Source organism: Somniosus microcephalus, chromosome 6 (genome assembly GCF_052327205.1).
Source record: "Somniosus microcephalus isolate GS21.2 chromosome 6, FLI_Smic_1.0, whole genome shotgun sequence".
Taxonomy (NCBI): domain Eukaryota; kingdom Metazoa; phylum Chordata; class Chondrichthyes; order Squaliformes; family Somniosidae; genus Somniosus; species Somniosus microcephalus.
The window spans coordinates 5,801,557-5,822,199 of NC_140992.1; the positions used below are offsets into that span (position 1 = coordinate 5,801,557).

The 20,643-nt window shown below is 42.5% G+C and overlaps 1 pseudogene; it reads left to right on the top strand.

Annotated features, from left to right (window-relative positions):
- The window catches only part of LOC147115397 (scavenger receptor cysteine-rich domain-containing protein DMBT1-like), a 41,064-nt pseudogene that overhangs the window by 13,534 nt on the left and 6,887 nt on the right, over nt 1–20,643 (top strand).

Below are 20,643 nucleotides of genomic sequence, written 5' to 3' on the forward strand. Positions count from 1 at the left end.
TCGCATGGAATAGATGCTCTGGTTAACTATGATAATAAATTGTTATAACGTGTCATTGTAAGAATACAAGAACTACAGACTGGTGATAATGGGGGCCTTCTATTATTCTATTTCAGGCTGGGAAAGTAACAGTGTAAAGGAAACAGATGGACAGGAATCTTGAACTGTGTAGAAGACAACTTTATTCATTAGTGTGTTCCCAACCCAACAAGGCAGGAAGCAGTGCTGGTTCTAGTTCTGGGGACTGAGGTGGGGCAAGTGGAGCATCTTTCAGTGGGAAAGCATTTTGGGAATAGTGATCATAATATCATCGCCTTTAGAATAGTTATGGAAAATAACAAGGAACAATCAAGCATATTATGCTTAACTGGAGGAAGTCTAACTACAGTGAACTAAATAGGGATCTGACGCAGTCAAAAATTGGTAGGCAAAACAGTAATTGAAAAATGGGAGGCCTGCAAATAAGAGATGGGTACAGAGTAGACACATTCCCATGAGGGCGAAGCAAGGGAATCCAAAGTTAGAGTTCCCTGGATGATTTAAGATATCGATGTTCAAATGAGTCAGAAAAAGCAAGCCTATGACAATTGTAAGGTTCTGAATATATTAGAGAACGAAGCTGAATATAGCAATTTCAGAGGAGATCTAATCAAGGGAATAAGAGGAACAGAGAGAGAGAATGAGAATAGGAGAGCGGCCAACATAAAATGAAATCCAAAGGTCTTTAATAAAGACATAAGTAGTCAAAAGGTAGTCAAAGGAAGGGTGGACCGATTAGTGAGCATATAGGAGGTTTCTAGTGGCAGAAAAGGGCATGGCTGAGGTACTAAATTAATATTTTGCATCTGTCTTCACTAGAGAAGAGTATGCTGCCAATGTAGCAGCAAAGGGGGAAGCAGTAGCGACATTGGATATTTTAACAGTAGATAAAGAAGATGTACTAAAATGCTTGGCATTCCTCAAAGTAGTAAGTTCAACCCGTCCGAATGCGATGCATCCTATGTTACTGAGGGAAGTAAGGGGGAAATTGCACAGCCTCTGGCCACAATCTACCAATCCACATTGGATATGGGGGTGGTCAGAGGACTGGACGATTGCAAATGTTGCACCCTAGTTCAGAAAGTGGGAGAGGGATAATTTTATATAAAAATGAAAGACTTGCATTTGCATAGAACCTTTCATGCCCATGGGATGTCCCAAAGCGCTTTGCAGCCAATGAAGTACTTTTTGAAGTGTAATCACTGTTGTAATGTAGTAAACATGCACGAATTATTAACAGTAAGTACAAATAAATAATAAGCATTGAAAGAATATTAAAAGTATTTTAGCCCAGGCATACAATATAATTATAAAGAGTCGCGTCTTATACTCATTATGGCCCAGATTTTATGGTCACGGCAAAGGGACGACACTCGCCGCTGACCTGAAAGAAAGCTGCCCACGAAGATTTAGCGGGCTCTGTGGGGTCAAACTGATTTTCTATCTGGCGTCATCTATGTGGGATCTATGGCGGCCAGGAACAGTGAAGCAGGCTGACCAGCCAATGAGGAACAAATCAGGAAATAAAAAGCACTGATGATCATTAATTTTAATGATTTTACAGAAAGGGAAGTACAGATTGGAACATACATATTGAATTAAGGTAGAAGCTGAAATATCATCAACAAACTTTCGAAAAATAACAAAAATTACTTTTTTTATTTTAATAATCTGTGGAATTTGTATCGTGGAATGGAAAGAATGGCACTCCACAATAAATGTATTTTTCTGGACCAGAGTGGCTGCCCAGAAGTAATTATAATTAGTACGCTTTTAAAAACTCAGTTTTAAAAACAAGTCTTAACATTTTCCTTGGTCCTGAATTTGTGGTCAGCGACAAAGTGATGATGTTCGCCACTGGCCTTGAAGAAAGTACCCCACAACGATCGAACTCTCCCGACCTTAATTGAAACTTGCGCCAATTCAAGCGATTTTCTAGCGTCCAGCAACAGTGAAGTCATCAAACATCTTAAGCAACCAATCAAATTAAAGAATTCCTAAACACAGCAGACTAGGAAGTAAAATGTACATAATCTAATTTACTTTTCATAAATTTTATAGAGAGCGAAGTATAAATTGCGGCATTCACAGAGGATTAGGTAGAAGCTGAAATATTATAAACAAATTTAAAAAACGTTATAATATTAAAAGCCATGTAATTCTTATCATTTTAATGGAAAAAATTGACATGGTACAAATATAAAATTAATTTTTCAGGGCCATACCGTTAAAAGCGCAGTTACATCTATTTCAAAAAGCCTTAAGGTTTTTGGGGTGGAGCGGGCTGAGTAACAGCGCTATTCCACGGTAATAGCGGAAGTTTTCATCATGAAATGTAATTTGAATTGATTGCCGGCTGTGGGAGTTCTGCACCGCAAACTGTGGAGGAACAGGGAATGACTGACAGCAAATTCTAGATGACCGCGTTTAACTGCGCATGAGCTGAACTTGCCATCAATTTCAGAGGAGCAATGACGGCGAACGCAAAATTAGGGCCTATGGTTTTTACAGTGAGAGTAGTGAGTGAAAAGTTGAAGGTCACATGAAATCATTGATTCTGTGTAGATGCATTTGCATAGCCCGTAATAGCGCACCCTGTGGAAGAGCAGGGTGTAAGATCTAATTGATCACTGAGTTCTTGGACAAGACACCAATACGCAGCAGCCAATATGTTTGAGCAATAGACCAAGCTTTATTAAGCTTACAGCGTAATGAATACTTAATATTAGGCCATAGTTTTAACGAGTAGCTCACAGCCCTTGGTCTCTGGAACCTCTCGGACACAGATGGCGTCGTCTTAAGTCTGTTGCTTTATTCTTGCAGCATGTCTGTGTAAATCTGTTCTTTGAGTATCGAGGTTTTAACCATTTTCTTATCAACAGTCCGTTTGGCCAGTGTCCATATATGGTCTTTAATAAAATCACCTGTTATAATTGGTTCTAATGGTCAAAATACCATTGTCACTCAGACTAAGGTAGCATCCCGCCTTTCCAGTATTTTTCCACCAACTTTGCCATGTTCAGTGTTATCTTGTTTATATTTGTACACCCCATTGGAATTTACTTTATCTCTTTCATTTGTACCTTCCCTGGTATAAGGCCTTTATACCAACGGCCCATATCAGCTCTGTTTCACTAGTCTTGAGGTAACCAAACTATTTCACTTTAATCTACCAGATAAATACCTTATCTCTATGATCTCTCTCATTTTACGTCCTTATAGCAATTTAACCTTCACTCGCAGTCTGTGGCTGCTTGTTATCACAATTTAGTCAAAACTGCTTTTGGCTCTCCTTCGCAGCTGCATTTTGAACAAATCTTAGCATTTTAGTTACCCAGCAGTAATTATGGGTAATATTATTTGGTCAATGGCTGCACTTCAAGTTATACATATATGATTCTCTTCTGTTAAATATCTCTAAATATCAGCCTTCTGTACAAATGGCCTACTGCTGCTCCTATTTCTTATGTCCTTAGTTGGCTCAGTGTAGTGGAATGCAGCGATTCAAGGAAAAGGCCCACAGCTATATATCAAGGCTCTAGGGAAAGGCTGTAAAATACGGTGCTACCCGTATCGCCCACTTCTCGACAACAAAATTAAACAGACAAAGACTAAATGGAGTCTTGCTCAATGAAGAAGCAGATGGATGGAGAGTGACAGGGCTTCGAAGGAACATAGTGATTCCCTTGTACAAAAGGCTGTTCGAGCCGTTCGAGCCTGTCCCGCCATGCAATAATATCATGTCTGATCTTCTACCTCAACTCCATATTCCTATACCATCCACATAACCATTGATTCCCTTAATATTCAAACATCTATCGATGTCTGACTTGAATATATTCAACGACTGAGCCTCCACAGCACAATGGGGTAGAGAATTCCAGAGATTCACCACCCTCTGCGTGAAGAAATTTCTCCTCATAACAGTCCTAAATGGCCGACGCCTTATTCTTTTTTTAACTGGTTTATGGGATGAGGGCGTCGCTGGTAAGGCCAGCATTTACTGCCAATCCCTAATTGCCCTCGAGAAGCTGGTGGTGAGCCGCCTTCTTGAAACGCTGTAGTTTGTGTGGTGAAGGTACTCCCATGGTGCTGTTAGGGAGGGAGTTCCAGGATTTTGACCCAGCGATGATGAAGACTGCGACCCCTGCTTCTAGACTCTCCAGCCAGGGGAAACATCCTCCCTGCATTTACCCTGGCAGTCTCTGTAAGAATTTTGTATGATTCAATGAGATCACCTCTAATTCTTATAAATTCTAGAGAATATAGGCGTAATCTGCTCAACCTCTCCTCATAGGATAATCCACCCATCCCAGGAACCAGTCTATTGAACCTTCCTTCCAAATCCTTCCTTAGGTAAGGAGACCAAAACTGTACACAATACTCCAGGTGTGATCTCACCAGGGCCCTATGTAATTGCAGTAAGACACCCCGGTCTCTCTGAACACCAACATTTCCCAATATCTCACCATTTAAAAAATACTCTGCTTTTCTATTTTTGCTATCAAAATGGATAATTCACGTTTCACCACGTTAAATTCCACTTGTCATATTCTTGACCACACATTTAGCCTGTCTATATCCCCATGAAGCCTATTTTCATCCTCCTCACAACTTAGAAACAGAAAAATAGGAGCAGGAGTGGGCTATTCGGCCCTTCGAGCCTGCTGCACAATTCAATATGATCATGGCTGATCCTCTATCTCAATACCATATTCCCGCTCTCTCCTCATACCCCTTGATGTCTTTTGCGTCTATAGAAACATACATTCCCATCCACCTTTTTATCATTAGCAAACTTGGATATATTGCATTTGGTCCCCTCATCCAAATCATTGATGTAGATTGTGAATAGCTGAGGCCTAAACACTGGTCCTTGCTGTACACCACTAGTTACAACCTGCCAACCCAAAAATGTCCCGTTTATTCCTACTCTCTGCTTTCTGTCATTTAACCAATCCTCAATCCATGCTAGTGTATAAACCCCAATCTCATGAGCACTAATTTTATTTAATAACCTCTTGAGTGGCACCTTACCAAATGCCTTCTGAAAATCCAAATACACCACATCCACTCGTTCCACCTTATCTATTCTGCTAGTTCCCACCTCAAAAACCTCTAACAGATCATAAATCAATATTGACTCTGCGCATTCCTATTATTATTTTATAGGTCTCCTGTACCACGTCCATAATAATATATTCTAGCATTTTACATACTACTGATGTCAGTCTAGCTGGTCTTTAGTACCCCGTTTTCTCTCTCCTTTCTTTCTTACATAGTGGGGTTACACTGGCTATGTTCCAATCCACGTGAGCCGTTCCAGAATCTATGGAATTTTGGGGAAATGACAACCAATTAATCCATTATTTCTATAGCCACGTCTTTCAAAACACTAGGAGGTAGACCATCATGTATAGGGGATTTTTTGATTTTCAGTCCCATTGATTTCTCCAGTATTATATTTGTTTCTAATACTAATTTCTTTCAGTTGCTCATTCTCACTGAAACCTTGGTTCTCCACTATTTCCGGCAAGCTTTTTCCATGAAGACAGACACAAAGGACTTGTTTAATTTCTCTGCCATTTCCTTATTCCCCATTAAAACCTCTCCTTGTCTCAGCCTGTAAGGGACCCAAATATACTTTCGCTAATGTTTTCTTTTTTACATAGCTTTTAGAAGATTTTGCAGTCAGTTTTTATGTCACTTGCTAGTTTACTCGCATATTGTATTTTCCCTTTATTTATCAATTTGTTGGTCCTCCTTTGCTGAATTCTAAAATCCTCCCAATTCTCAGCTTTACTACACTTCGTGGCCAAATTATAAGCCTCTTCCTTTGATCTAATATTTTCTTTAAATTCTCTTGTTAGCCACGGTTGGACCACTTTGCCTGTGGGGTTTTTGAGCCTTAAAGGAACGTATATTTGTTGTAAATTATGTAGTCATTATTTTAATGCTAGCCATTGCTTGGCTACCATCATACCTTTTAATGTAGTTTCCCAATCTACCGTAGCCAACTCGCCCCTCATATATACGTAGTTTGCTTTGTTTAGATTTAAGACCCTAGATTCCGATTTAGCTAAATAACTTTCAAACTGAATATAACATTCTATCATATTATGGTCACTCTTCCCGAAATGCTGCTTTACTACACGGTTATTAATTAACCCTTTGTCAATGCACAATACTAGATCTAAAATAGCCTGTTCCCTAGTTGGTTCCTCAATGTACTGATATTGAAACCTATCTTGCATACATTCCATGTATTCGTCCTCCGCCCTATTACTGCAAATTTGGTTTGCTCAGTCTATATGTAGTTTAAAGTCTCTTATGATCACTGTATTACACTTGTTACATGCGCCTCCACTTTCCTGATTTATTCTCTGCCCTACATTACAACTACTGTTTGGGGGCCTATAAACAACTCTCACCAATGTTTTCTGTCCCTTGCTATTTCCTAGCTCCACCCAAACTGATTTTACTTCTTGATTTTCGGAACTAAGTTCCTTTCTCTGTACTGACTTTATCCCTTCCTTTATTATCAGGGCTACCCCTCCTCCTTTTCATTTTTGCCTATCGCTTCTAACAGTTAACTATCCTGGAATATTTCGTTCTCACTCGGCCACATTACAACCATGTCTCCGTTATGGCTATCAGTACAAACCTGTTAATTTCTATCTGTGCTCTTAATGCATCTATGTTGTTGCGAATGTTTCACACATTCGGATATAGCGCCTTTAGTTTTGACTTATTTCTATTTTTCCATGATGTCATATTCGTCACTGAGGTCTTATTACCTTTGTTAATCTCGCTGTCCCATTCTGCTTATTTTTACCCAAAATTCTACTCTGCACCAGAGCCTTGACATTTCTCTCGCTGCTTTCAAATTTCCTTCTGCCTGGATCCTCCCACCACGTCGCCCCCAGCCCCCTCCGCCCCTCTTCATTAGTATAAATCCGTTTCTACTGCCCTAGTTTTTCGTTTGGCTAGGGCACTGATCCCAGCCCAGTTTAAGTGGAGTCCGTCTCAACGGAGCAGCTCCCACTTTCCCCAGTACTGGAGCCAGTGCCCCATGAACTGAAACAACTTCCTCCCACACCACTCGTTGAGCCATGCATTTCAAAATCTAATCTGTTTGACCCTATGCCAATTTGTGAGTGGCTCAGGTAATATTGCAGAGTTTATTATCTTTGAGGTTCTGCTTTTTAATTTCAATCCTAGCTCTTCAAACAATATCAGCACAACCTCATCCCCAGTTCTAACTATATTATTGGTTCATATATGATCCTACCCCTCCCACTCCAAGTTCTTCTCCAGCCACGAGGTGATGCCTTTAACCCTGGCACCGGGCAGGCAACACAACCATTAGCACTCTTGGTCGCGGCTGCAGAGAACTATCATAGATCTATCCCCCTGACTATACTTTCCTCTCCCACAACTACATTGCCACTCAACACCCGCCCCCCCACACACAGACACTGGAATGGCCTCCTGCACCATGGTGCCATGGTCAGCTTTCACATCAATCCTCCTGGCTTTTCCCAAGTCCACACAGGCAGCAAGAACATCATACCTCTTGGACACGGTCATAGGCAGAGGCTCCTACAACACTGGACATGTGGTTTCCTTGCCTGCCCGAGGTGCAGGCACACCCTACTGTTCCTGACCACTAACGAGACCTGTACCACCACCAAGTGGTGTGACTGCCTCCTGGGATCAAAGTGTCCAGGTAGCTCTCCCCATCCATGATGCCCTGCAATGTCTGCACTTCAGACTCCAGCACGCAAACTCTGAGCTGACGTTCATCAAGATGCAGGCACTTATTTGAGCGGTATCACAATGCTCTCCACAAATTCCCACATGCTGCATTTGCGGCACACCACCTGCTCTGCCATCCCTATATGACCTTGTTTTATTTAATTACATTTAAATTCATTTGTATTTAGGTGCAGTGTAGAGATTTGACTACTTACTTGATCTAGCTTAAGTTAAGTGTACCGAAATTAATTATCTACCTGTAACACAAAGCACTACAGGTAGTGTAGGCAAAAGTAACAACTCCTTCCCCTTTTTCTCCAAACTACATTTTTAAATTTCTAGGTTAAAATCAAAATCCTGGACTAAATTTCACTTTTACAGCTGTTACTTATCCAATACTTACCAGAAATTCCCACTCTTTCCAAAATCTCAAATAAAGCTCTCTACTCAAGTCCACACCGTGTAATTCCTCTCTTTATAGATTGTTAACAGATTATTAACAGACAATTTAATCTCCATTTACAGGTAATTAAGTTCAATCCGTGTCTATTTGGATAGGGTGTTGAAACATTTGGGAAGGCAGTTACATGTCTTGTACCAGTAACCTGACGAGACCCCCCTTCTTCTGGCCAGCCTGTAAAGGACTTGTCCTCCTGGCCAGAATAGGCTTCCCCTGAAACGTTAAGCTGTCTCTCTCCCTCTCTCTTATATACACTGCAGTACATCACAGTGCATTTCCAATAATAATAATAATTCAACTTTATTGTCATTGCACAAGTACATGAACAACGAAATGCGATCTTGCAAGCTCCCATGACTGGGAGAAGCAAAGCCGCTGCGTCGGTGCGCGCCGCCATTCCAACCATTCCTCCTGTCCGACAATCTTCAGCCCACCGCCCGGGCCTGCTCACCAGCCGCTCCTCCCGTGACCTTCTCACCAACCGCCCCTCCTCGGGGCTCCTTCCGTGACCTTCTGCACCTGGTCTTCCCTGATGGTCACTCCTGCCAGGTACTAACCAAGCCTGGCTCTAGCTTAGCTTCCTAAGACCTTGCCAGTGACCCTGTTCCTAGTCCCAGGAACTTTATTAGTATTAACTCAGCTAAAGTAAAGCCACACAATAATAAGAACTTGTACAGTTTTAGTTCACAATATGTCCTTGCGAAACAATGAATGAAGGTTAGCACCGAATTTGTATTCTTACAGCTGAACATTGGCACCTGAGACTGTCCAATGGAGAGAGTGCTTGTGATGGCCGAGTGGAGGTTTATTACGGCGGTGTTTGGGGAAGAGTGATTGACAGTCTGTGGAATATCAATGATGCACATGTAGTGTGCAGACAGCTGAAGTGTGGCTTTGCAATACGTGCTTAGAACGACTCAAAGTACGCACCAGGCACCGGCCCGGTGCGGATGAGCAATGTCAGATGCAATGGAAGTGAACACCACCTGTGGAACTGTAGCTTTAGGCAAGCCAATCCGTTTTCTATCGCTCATGACGTGGGTGTGGTTTGCTCTGGTAAGAACTTCATCATTATCTAAATAAAAATATATATCTAGAATACCGTGTTTTAATGATATACTCCTGAATGTCCCATGACATTGCTCACAGAAATTTTCTCACAGCAAGTGGGAATAGCGTGACGGGGAATGTATGAAAGTAACGCGTTAAAGGAAGTTGAGTGTGACACTTACAGGAAACATCAACTGTGCACCAGACTGTTAATATAATGCTAGCCGATCTCCCGTGAGATTGCACACGAAGTAGCTTTCACCTGAAGCAGGTTTAGATGAAGAACTGTCGATGAATCCGACATACAGGCGTCATTCGGTCCCCATTGCTAAGCAACACTTTCTTCAGTAGTTTGAATTAATACTTTGATTATATAATTTTGTTTATAGTTAAGTAGCAAATCTTAGGGTAACTTGGGAAGCAAAGAATTAAAGTTGATTGGACCAGAGGAGTTGCTCTGCAGTATGAATCGAACAGTCATAAATGAAATGATGCTCCACAACGTAATCTCTGATACGAGGGTGGAATTACTGTTTTACAAGTTTATATAGAGGATGCCCAGCATAAATATGGTTTTCAACTGTATGGGTGTACAGAGAAAATATTTTTATTTTAATACAACTTGATCTTTTGTCGCATTGCAGTCAAACACTCACGTTATAGGTACGGTGGCGTTGTGTTTTGTTGTTGCTGGGCTATTGAATCAGTTAAAAAATGTGAATATAAAAGGATGGATCATTAAAAGTGAGCACGGAGTTGTCGCATTGTCATGAAACTCAACTAGTTCACTAATGTCCTTATCCAATCCGACCTATTTCTGCCTCTAGTCATACACCAACGCGGTTGACTTTACTGCCCTCTGGAGTAACCGAGAAAGCCAGTTAATTGTATCACCACCAAATGAAGGGCAGCTGGAGATGGGGAAGTAATGTCGGCCTAGCCAGTGATATCCAGGTCCAGCGAATGGGTTTTAAAAATTGCAGACATCAGATGAAGCAGCTTCAGATGAAATTCAGTTCCAATTTTAAAGTCACAGATTCAGGCCATATTTTTATTCTTTTTATTTTATATCCTCTGGCCAGTTGTAGCAATATAGCACCTGCACTGGGAGAGGCTGCTAATAACAAGTTTACGTAGTTAATTTTCATTATCAATGTGTGCATAGCAATTTATAATGGAAAAGTGGCACAAAGGTTTGACAGAACAGTGACAACAAATTAATCGTTGTAAAAAGAAGTAAGTAGAAACAATATATCCGGTTTGAATTAACCGATTGGGAGCCGTGCAGGAGCCTCTTCCTGGGCCGCATCCTGTTTAATATAATTATTCCTGTGCTTCAGATCATATTGCGATAAGGTTGGCGGATGGTGGAAGTCGCTGTGCTGGAAGGGTAGAGATTTACTACAACGGAACCTGGGGAACTGTGTGTGATGATTCCTGGGATTTAACAGACGCCCATGTTGTCTGTAACCAGCTGAAGTGTGGACAGGCTCTAAACGCAACGATTTCCGGTTGGTTTGGCCCAGGATCGGGGCCTATCTGGTTGGACAACCTGAAATGTTCAGCGAATCATTCAGCTTTGTGGGAATGTCTGGCGGGGCCGTGGGGTGAGAGCGACTGCATTCATAAAGAAGATGCTGGAGTTATCTGCTCGGGTGAGATGTACTTTCAAATATGTGCACTTTTTGATTCCAGTTAAAGAGCCATTTTTAGCAAACGTGGGAGCAGGACAACTGATTTCTAGCCATGGTAATCATTGATTTGACGCTGTAGACAACCAATATGAAAGTCCTTTGGTGTACTGAATCCGCATCACAATCGAGAACATTCCAATAACTTGTACATTACTTCCGCTGAAATAATTGAACTTTGCCGGAGTTGAGTACAGCAAACTGTTAACTGTGACGCTGTTATAGAACAGAAAGCGCCTGATCTCTTTTTTCTACATTTGAGTTGGAGCTAAAGCGAAGTTTAATCTTCACTCTTTGTTCTACAGAGCACAAGGCGATAAGGCTGGAGAACGGACGGAGTCCCTGCCAGGGTAGAGTTGAAGTTTTCTATAATAGGACATGGGGCACCGTTTGTTCTGATGACTTTGGACTGGAAAATGCAGAACTGGTTTGTAACCAGCTTAGTTGCGGCTCGGCGCGATCTGTGGAAAATAATGCAGCATTTGGAACGGGTTCTGGGCCGATCTGGCTCGATGATGTGAAATGTCGTTTGCACGATTCTCTCTTATGGCAATGCCCATCTTCACCATGGGGCCAACATAACTGTAACCACAAGGAAGATGCTGGGGTCATTTGTTCAGGTAATAAACTACAAATGGGACAGTTTCTTTCGGAAAAAGAACAATTTGTATTTACAGAGCGCCTTTAACGTAGTAAATCGTCCCAAGGCGTTTCACATGAATGTTATAAGACAAAACATTGGACACCGAGCCACATATGGAGAAATTAGGGCAGATGACCAAAAGCTTCGCAAACAGGTAGGTTTTAAGGATTGCCTTAAAGGAGGAAAGAGAGATGGAGAAGCGGAGAGGTGTAGGGAGGGAATTTCGGAGCTGAGGGCCTAAGTCACAGCCAACAATCGTTGAGCGTTTAAAATCAGGATGCTTAAGAGGGCAGAATTAGAGGAGAGCAGATGTCTCCGGGATTTGTGAGGCTGGAGGAAATTACAGAGATGGGGGTGCGGGGCTGTGGAGAGATTTCAAAACAAGTATGAAAATTTCAAAATCGAGGCGTTGCTTATCCGGGAGCCAATGTAGGTCAGCAAGCACAGGGGTAATGGGTGAACAAGACTTGGTGCGAGTTTTGGATCACCTCAATTTCACATAGGGTAGAACGTGGGAGGCCAGTCAGGAGTGCTTTGGAATAGTCAAGTCTACAGGTAACAAAGGCCTTGATGAGGGTTTCAGCAGAAAATGAGCTGAGGCAGGGTAGAAATGGATGATATTACGGATGTGGAAATAGGCAATCTTAGATATGGCGCGGATATGTGGTTGGAAGCTCATTTCAGCGTCAAATATGAACCCAGATTTGCAAATATTCTGGTTCAGATTCAGATACATGCTAGGGTGTAGGATGGAGTCGGTGGCTAAGGAACGGAGTTTGTGGTGGGGTCTGAAGATAGTGGCCCAGTAATTCCTCTCTGAACGCGTGAGTACGGTCGGGGTACTCACGCGTCTGGCCGGAGGAAATGCCCGTGTTCAGCATGCACAGCGCATGCGGGGAAAACCGGCATTTCCAGTCCTCTGAAGGAAGGGGTTCAGAGGCACAGCGCGTACGACTGCACAGGCAGCGCGTGCGCAGTGAACTTCGTCGATTTCATTCATGGATTCAGTGAGGGTAAGTCCTTACAAGTTACACTTGAAAAAAGCATGTGTAAAGTTACTCCAAGGCTGCGGAGGAAGATATATTTTATTTGGAGCTTCTGAAAGGCAATATTTTTGTTTGGGAAAGGGAGGAATGTTATTTTAAGAAATGCTGAGGTAAGTTTTAAAGTTTAAATTTTTTTTTTAAACGGGTTTTCAGTACGGTATGTAGAAGGAGCAATTGTGGCTGTGTGAATTGAATGTGAGAATGAGTGTTCTAAAATGAGTAATGTAACATTTCCAACACTTTTAAGAAAAAAACTTTTCATCAGCAATAAGTAATTATGTATGTATGTCCGCATATATTCCTTTACGTATATGTATGTATGTTTTATATTCCTTTACTTATGTGTATGAATGTATGTTTTTAATTATGATTTTCGAATAAGTTACTTTCTCTGAAAGTCATAATTAAATACATACATTCATACACATAAGTAAAGGAATATATACATACACGCAAAGGAATATATACAGACATACATACATAATTACTTAAAAGAATATATTGGCCCAGAAATTCGGGTCGGGTGCTTGCCGCGCGTGCAAGCCCCCAATGAGCACTTACCCGGCGCGCTGACATTTAAATCCTGGCCCGCAATGCATTTCCCCTCACTGGCCAGCTTGAGGTCCTGCCGCGCTGTGCGTGCGTGACCCAGCGGCGTACTTAGTGCGATGAGCCGGTTGGGATCACGTGGGCACTGGGCAACCAATGGGAGGTTGCAAAAGTTCATTCATAAGTTTGACAGTGAGAGCTGTCAAACTCATGGAAACTGCTGGCCCCAAAACACTACTTAAACCTGAAAGAAAATTAAAAAAAACATTGCAATATTTAAATGAGCCATAAATAACTGAAAAACTATTTTAAACAATAATTTTAAAATTTGAAAAAAAAAATTTTATAAAAAATCGGGGCTAAAACTAAACTTACCTTACTGTAAATTCTTTAAAAATAACAAACCTGTGGAAAAAAAAATCCTAAATTGTACTAAAAGCCCACTTACCTGTAAAACTAAGTACTTACACTTGTTTTTTCCTCGCGTAAAAACCGGAGGCCTTTACACACGCGCAACTCTGAAAAAAAAGGGAATTTCACGGCGCACGCGCTGCCTGTGCCGTCGCGCGCGCTGTGCCTCTGAACCCCTTCGTTCAGAGGACTGGAAATGCCGGCGTTCCCCGCATGCACGGTGTTTCCTGAACGCCGGCATTTCCTCCGGCCAGATGCGTGAGTACCCAGACCATACTCACGCATTTGGACCCGAATTTCTGGCCCATTACTGATGAAAAGTTTCTTTCTTAAAAATGTTGGAGTCATTTTCACATTTAATAAACACAGCAAATTCAATTCACATAGCCACAATTGATCCTTCTACCCTCAGTACTGAAAACCCGTTTTAAAAAACAAAAATAAACTTTAAAACTTACCTCAGCATTTCTTAAAATAACTTTCCTCCCTTTCCCAAACAAAAATATTGCCTTTCAGAAGCTCCACGATGAGAAATATCTTCCTCCGCAGCCTCTGGAGCAACTGTACTCATGCTTTTTTCATGTGTAAGTTGTAAGGACTTGACCTCACTGAAAGCATGAATGAAAGTGGCGAATTTTACTGAGCACGCGCTGCCTGTACAGTCGCACGCGTTCTGCCTCTGAACCCCTTCGTTCAGAGGACAGGAAATGCCGGTTTTCCCCGCATGCGCTGTGCATGCTGAAAACCGGTATTTCCTCCAGCCAGACGCGTAAGTACCCCGACCACTCGCGTGTTTGGAAGGGAATTACTGGGCCAACAATTTACATGTCAATAAAATGAAAAATTTTACAATTGCACGATTTGCCCCCTCGCATCTGTGACTGAGGGTCCAAGGAGGTGCATTGCGCAAGAGGTCATCGTCGTACGTATCCTCACACTGTTCCCTTTCGGGAACTGTATGAAGTGGTGGAAGGATTTCTGGCCACATTAACACTCCTTCCGTGACCATAACCATCTTCATACCAGCCATTAGGGTGGTTGTCCTATGGCGTGAGGGTTTTACGGGCTCCCACAACCCATCTGAGGGGGGGGCACCCACACCCGCGGACGCAAGTATCCCGCTGGATGTCCACCCGGAATTTATAGTTGGAGCTCCGACTCCACTTGCCGGGACTGTCTGGAGCGGGGTTCAAAACCCTACTCCTTCTGGCCCAGCAGCGGTGATGCTTACCGCTACACAAAAGGTGACACCCATACGTTTCCTGCACCTTTTCCCTCCCTGTGACTGGAGCCCTATGCTGCCACTTGAAAGACCAAGCTATCATCTGTCCTTTTTGCGGCGCCTTGGACTTCTCATTACCAATGATGAGCAGGCGCTGCGCCTCCACCTCGTTGAGGAGATTGCTGAGGTCATCATCAGTTCAATTGTGAGTTCTTTTAATGCCGTGAATTGTGCTCATTCCAGCCATTTCACGTTGCTAATCGGATTGGGCCTTTGGCATAGCGGTAGGATCCCCGCCGCTGGGCCAGACGGGGTAGGGTTTTGAACACCGCTCCAGACAGCCCCGGCAAGTGGAGTCGGAGCTCCGGCTCTAAATTCTGGGTTGACATCCAGTGGGATATTTGCGTCCGTGGGTGTGGGTGGCCCCCCCTCCTTGTATAGCTTGTGGGAGCCTGTAAAACCCTCCCACCATAGGACTAACCACCCTAATGGCTGGTTCAAAGATGGTTACGGTCACGGAATGAGCGTTAATCATGGCCATAAATCCTTCCACCACTTCATACAGTTCCCCAAAGGGAACAGTGTGAAGACACGTATGACGACGACATTGGTAAATAAATAAATGGAATAAAAAAAATTCTTTTAGGGCTTTTAAAAGTCTTTAAATTGCTTTAATTCTGTTTAAAACTACTTCAGATTCTTCAAAATAATGTAAACGTTTTTAAAAGTTTATAAAAGTTACCAAAAGCTTCATAAAAATACCAAAAACCTATTTAAAATGCTGCTTTGCATGTAAAAATGCTTAGCAGCTTGTGAGAAACATTAGGGGCGTGTCCTATTAAACTGAGACCTCAAGGGGCGTGTCTCAGTTGCACAGCGCGCTACAGGCTTCGCGCTGGCTGCACTCCTGGGCGGCGTGACGTCAGACGCTGCCCGGGAGTCAACATTTTAAAACAGCAATTCCAGGCGCCCCTGAAGCTCAACGGCCAGCGCGTCGGGTAAATGCATATCGGGGGCTTGCACACGCGGCAAGCCCCCGACCCGAATTTATGGGCCAATGGCTTAGGTCCTCATATTATATAATTGGAGGTCATTTCTGCTCATCCAGTACTGGATGTCAGACAAGCAGTCTGACAATTCAGAGACTGTGGCGAATCGAGAGATGTGGTCGTGAGGTAGAGCCGAGTTTCGTCAGCGTACATGTGCAAACAGACGTTGAGTTTTTGGATGATGTCATCAAACATAGAAACATAGAAACATAGAAGATAGGAGCAAGAGTAAGCCATTCAGCCCCTCGAGCCTGTTCCGCCATTTAATGAGATCATGGCTGATCATCCTAATTCAGTACCCTGTCCCTGCTTTCTCCCCATATCCCTTGACCTCTTTAGCCTTAAGACATATATCTAAATCCTTCTTGAATATATTTAATGAGTTGGCCTCAACTGCCTTCTGTGGTAGAGAATTCCACAGGTTCACCACTCTCCAAGGGGCAGCATGGGTTGAGGAGTTTACATGGAAGGAGAGATTAAGGGGCTGGGCTCAATGTAGAGAGAGCATGATTAGTTGTGTAATACCCACTGGAAATGTTATGTACGCTAAGTATGGTTATCAATCTTTAACTTAGACACTGTATTATCATTGTTATAAATCCCTGTGTTAAAGTTGCCCATGTGAAGGTACGGCAAGAACTTTTAAGGACACAATGTGACTAAGAGCAGACTTTCCATAATTCTGCACCAGTATCAACTGTTGCAGACAGTGAGGCTGCGCAGTCTCCAGGCAGAAACCCCAGGAGGAAGGGGTGGAGTCGGGGTTTTCGAGCGGGAAAAGGGAGCGACTGGAAGAAAAGAGAGCAAGAGCTCTGAAAAAGAGGGCTCAGGAGGCAAATGGCTGCCGCATCCCATCCCGGGCTTCCAAACTCGGCTGCCACCCTTCGTATTCGTAGCTCTGCATCCAGAACTCAAAGTGGGATTCAGTGATCGTGAAGAGAATTCAACGAAGGGGTTCGGAGTCGTAAGTCTTGCAGACATTATACATACCATGAGCTCCAACTTAAGCGCGCTAACGAAAGAGTGCACTCGAATTTGGACACAGGGACAGATTCTCCTTTGAATCCATGTAAATGGAGAATGTATGTTTATTATGTCTAGATTCATTCTAATGCATGCAAATGTCTAATTTAGTTCATTGACCTGTAATCTTCTTATACTGTCTGATGTTAAAACTATAAAGTAAGATAATTAGAATTAAGCCATTGTAGTAGTGATCTCCTTACTGGACTATAGAATACTGTCTACAACAGAGACCACATCTCACATATATCTAGAGAACCGTGAAGGGGTTACAGTTGAGATGGAGTTTGCAATCACCGAGGATGCGAAATCACTCGGTGCAGAGGCTGAGGGTGGAAACCAATTAGGATATCTCGGTGATAAAATGTTTTTACGGTACTTGGGTGGATGGTAGAGAATGAGAATTTTAAATGAAATGTAAGAGGGTTGGAACAAGGTGAGTTGTTCGAAGTAGGTGAACGTGCCAGTGAGTAGTGGGAGAGACCTAGGTGTGAGTTGATGATGAGAGCCACACTGCGGCAGTCTGGGCGGTGTGAGCAGTGGAAGGTACAGCCAGGCGGGTAGGCTTCATTTAGGGGTAAGGAGAGTTTCACTAAAGTAATGGGTGGGAATTGTTTTTCATAAATGAAACCGATGAAGAACCGCGATGAGGCAGACACGAAGAAAAATAAAATGGAAGCAGTTCCAAAAGATGCTGGTAATTACTGATCTGGATATTAACAAGGATGTGTCCTGTGATTTATTTTCCTTTGCTTTATTTTTAACGTGTCTCTGTGTGTCAATGCATTTTGTTTATTTACAATCCGAGGTGGACACATGCAACTTGTCCATCACCTCATTGCTTCCTTTACCAAAAATGAAAGAGCCGCTTTAAGTCCAGTAGCGAATGCACTTGACAGGGACAAGGACAGTGTGCGATTCAATTGCCTTTTGCTAGTTGATTTCAGCACGGCCAGCATCAGCTGCTTTCAAAGTAACTATTGTAGGATGTGGTGGGTCACTTCGTAACACAATTTTGTTAATCAACATAACAGGTTGGAGGGGGGGCACCTTGAATAAAATGTTGCGGTTAGAGAGATTTCTGAGTCAGAGTCAGCATATGGGCCAGTTGTCACAGAGACTGCTACAACCCTGTATTTAACGTTGGAATATGGCCCATTACCCCTGTCAGGGAACATTCAAAGTTTCTATTCTGAATTCTGGCACGGTGGGTTCTGCATATTAACTGCTCTCCGAAGTATGCCAGGATTTCAGGAGACGTTAACAGTTTAATATTGAATTGGGTTAGTGATTGTGTTAAGGGCATAGAGTGGGATGAATTTCTGAAGTGTGTTCGGAAAAAATATCTTTATCGGTTTGTTCCCTGCTCAACGAGGAAGGAGGCATTCATGGCTCTACTTCTAGGTAATTAAGTGGGTGAACCAGAGATTGACACAGAAGGGGAGCATCTCGGGAATGGTGCTCACTATATCATAAAGTGTAGATTAGTTATGGAGAAGGACAAGGAATAATATAGAATTAAAAATACTTAACTAGAAGAGGTCTAATTTCAGCGAATTGAGGATGAATTTCATCCGGGTAAATTGGAGTCAAAGACTGGCAGGCAAAAATGTAATGGAGCAATGAGCAGCCTTTAAAGAGGTGATGGCTCAGGTACATTCTAAGTAAATTCCCACAAGTTAAAACGGATGGCAACCAAAGCCAGAGCTCCCTGAATGACGAAGGAATTCGACAGTAGGATGAAGCAGAATAAGGTGGCCTATGAAAAATGTCGGCTTTACAATACAAGGGAGAATCACGCTGAATATAACAAGCACAGAGGCCAAGCTAAAAGGGATATTAGAGGCGAAAATAGACAGTAAATGATACATTGGTAGCTAACATAAAAAATTATTCAAAGTTCTTCTATAGGCACACTAACAGTTAAAGGATTGTCAGAGGAGTGGTGGGGCCGTTTGGGGACCGAAATGGAAATCTATTGGTGGAGGCAGAGATTCAAATTGAGAATTGAGGAATGCTGCGATACTAATTGAGAATTTTGCATCTGTGTTTCACAAGGAACTTGACTTTGCCAAAGCAACGGTAAATGAGGAGGTTGTCGGGATACTGGATGAAATAAATATAGTTGGAGAGGTGGTACTACAAACACTGGCATTACTTAAAGTGGTTGCAAAGGGAAGTATCCTAGTTAGCTGAAGGATGTAAGTGAGGAAATTGCGAAGGTATTGGCCACAATCTTCCAATCCTCCTTAGATAAAGGGGTCGTGCCAGAAGACTGGAGAATTGCAAATGTTACACCCTTATTCAAAAAATGGGAGAAGGATAAACCGGGCAATTGCAGGCCAGTCAGTTAAATGTCGGTGGTGGGGTAGCTTTTGGAAACAATAATCCTTGAGAAAATTAACAGCCACTTGGAAATTCATGGACTAATAAAGGAGAGCCAGCACAAATGTGTTGAGGGCAGATCGTGTTTGATTAACTTGATTGAGTTTTTGATCAGGTAACAGAGAGGATGTATATTGTGCATAGTGACTTTCAAAAGGTGTTTGATAAAGGACAACATAATAGTTTTTTCTAGCAAAATTGAAGCCCATGGGATGGAATGGGCAATAGCCGCATGGATACAAAATTGGCTAAGGAATCGAAAGCAGAGAGTGGTGGTGATAACAGTTTATCAAACTGGAGGGAGTGATACAGTGTTAATCCCCAGCGTTCAGTATCAGGACTGCTGCTGTTTCTGATATACATTCATTACTTGGACTTGGGTACAGAGCAAAATTTTGAAATTTGCAGACGACGCTAAATTTGGAAGTGTAGTAAACATTGCTGAAAATAGTAATAGACTTCAAAAGGACATAGACATGCTGGTGGAACGGGCGGGCACATGGCAAATTAAATTCAATGCAGAACATTGCGAGGTGAGACATGTTGGTAGGAGGATTGAGGGCAAACAATGCGAGCTTAATGGTACAAATTTCAAGGTGGTGCAAGAACCGAGATACTCGGGTGTGCTTGTGCACAAATCTTTGAAGGTGACTGGACAGGTTTGTAAAGCAGTTAATAAAGCATAAGAACATAGGAATGTAAAATAAAATAGATGCAGCAGTAGGCCATACGAATAATCAAGCCTGCTCTGCCATTCAAAAGTTAATGGCTGAATGTCAACATAAACTTCGCTTACCCGCCCTATCCCCATATCCCTTGATTCCAATAATCTATCAATCTCACTCTTGAATAGACTGAACGACTGAGCATCCACAGCCTTATGGAACAGAGAATTCCAAAGATTCATAACCATCTGAGCAAATAAATTTCTCCTCATTTCAGTCCTAAATGGCCATCCCTTATACTGCGTGTATGACCTCTAGTTCTAGGTGCTCTATCCAGGAGAAACAGCTTCTTAGCATTTGCCCTTTCAAGCTGTCGAAGAATTTTATACGTTTCAATAAGATCACCACTCATTCTTCTAAACTACAGCGAATGTTGGTCAATTCTACTCACTCATTCCTCATACGACAACCCCCTCTTTCCCAGGAAAGAACCTAGTGACCCTTCGTTGCTGAAAGCATCGAACGTTAAAACATATGGGATCATTGGCTTTATAAATAGAGGCAGGAAGTACAGACACCTGGAAGTTATGCCAAAATATTATTAACATATTTCTGTCCCAGTTGGAGCCTTGTGTTCCATTCTGGGCACCAC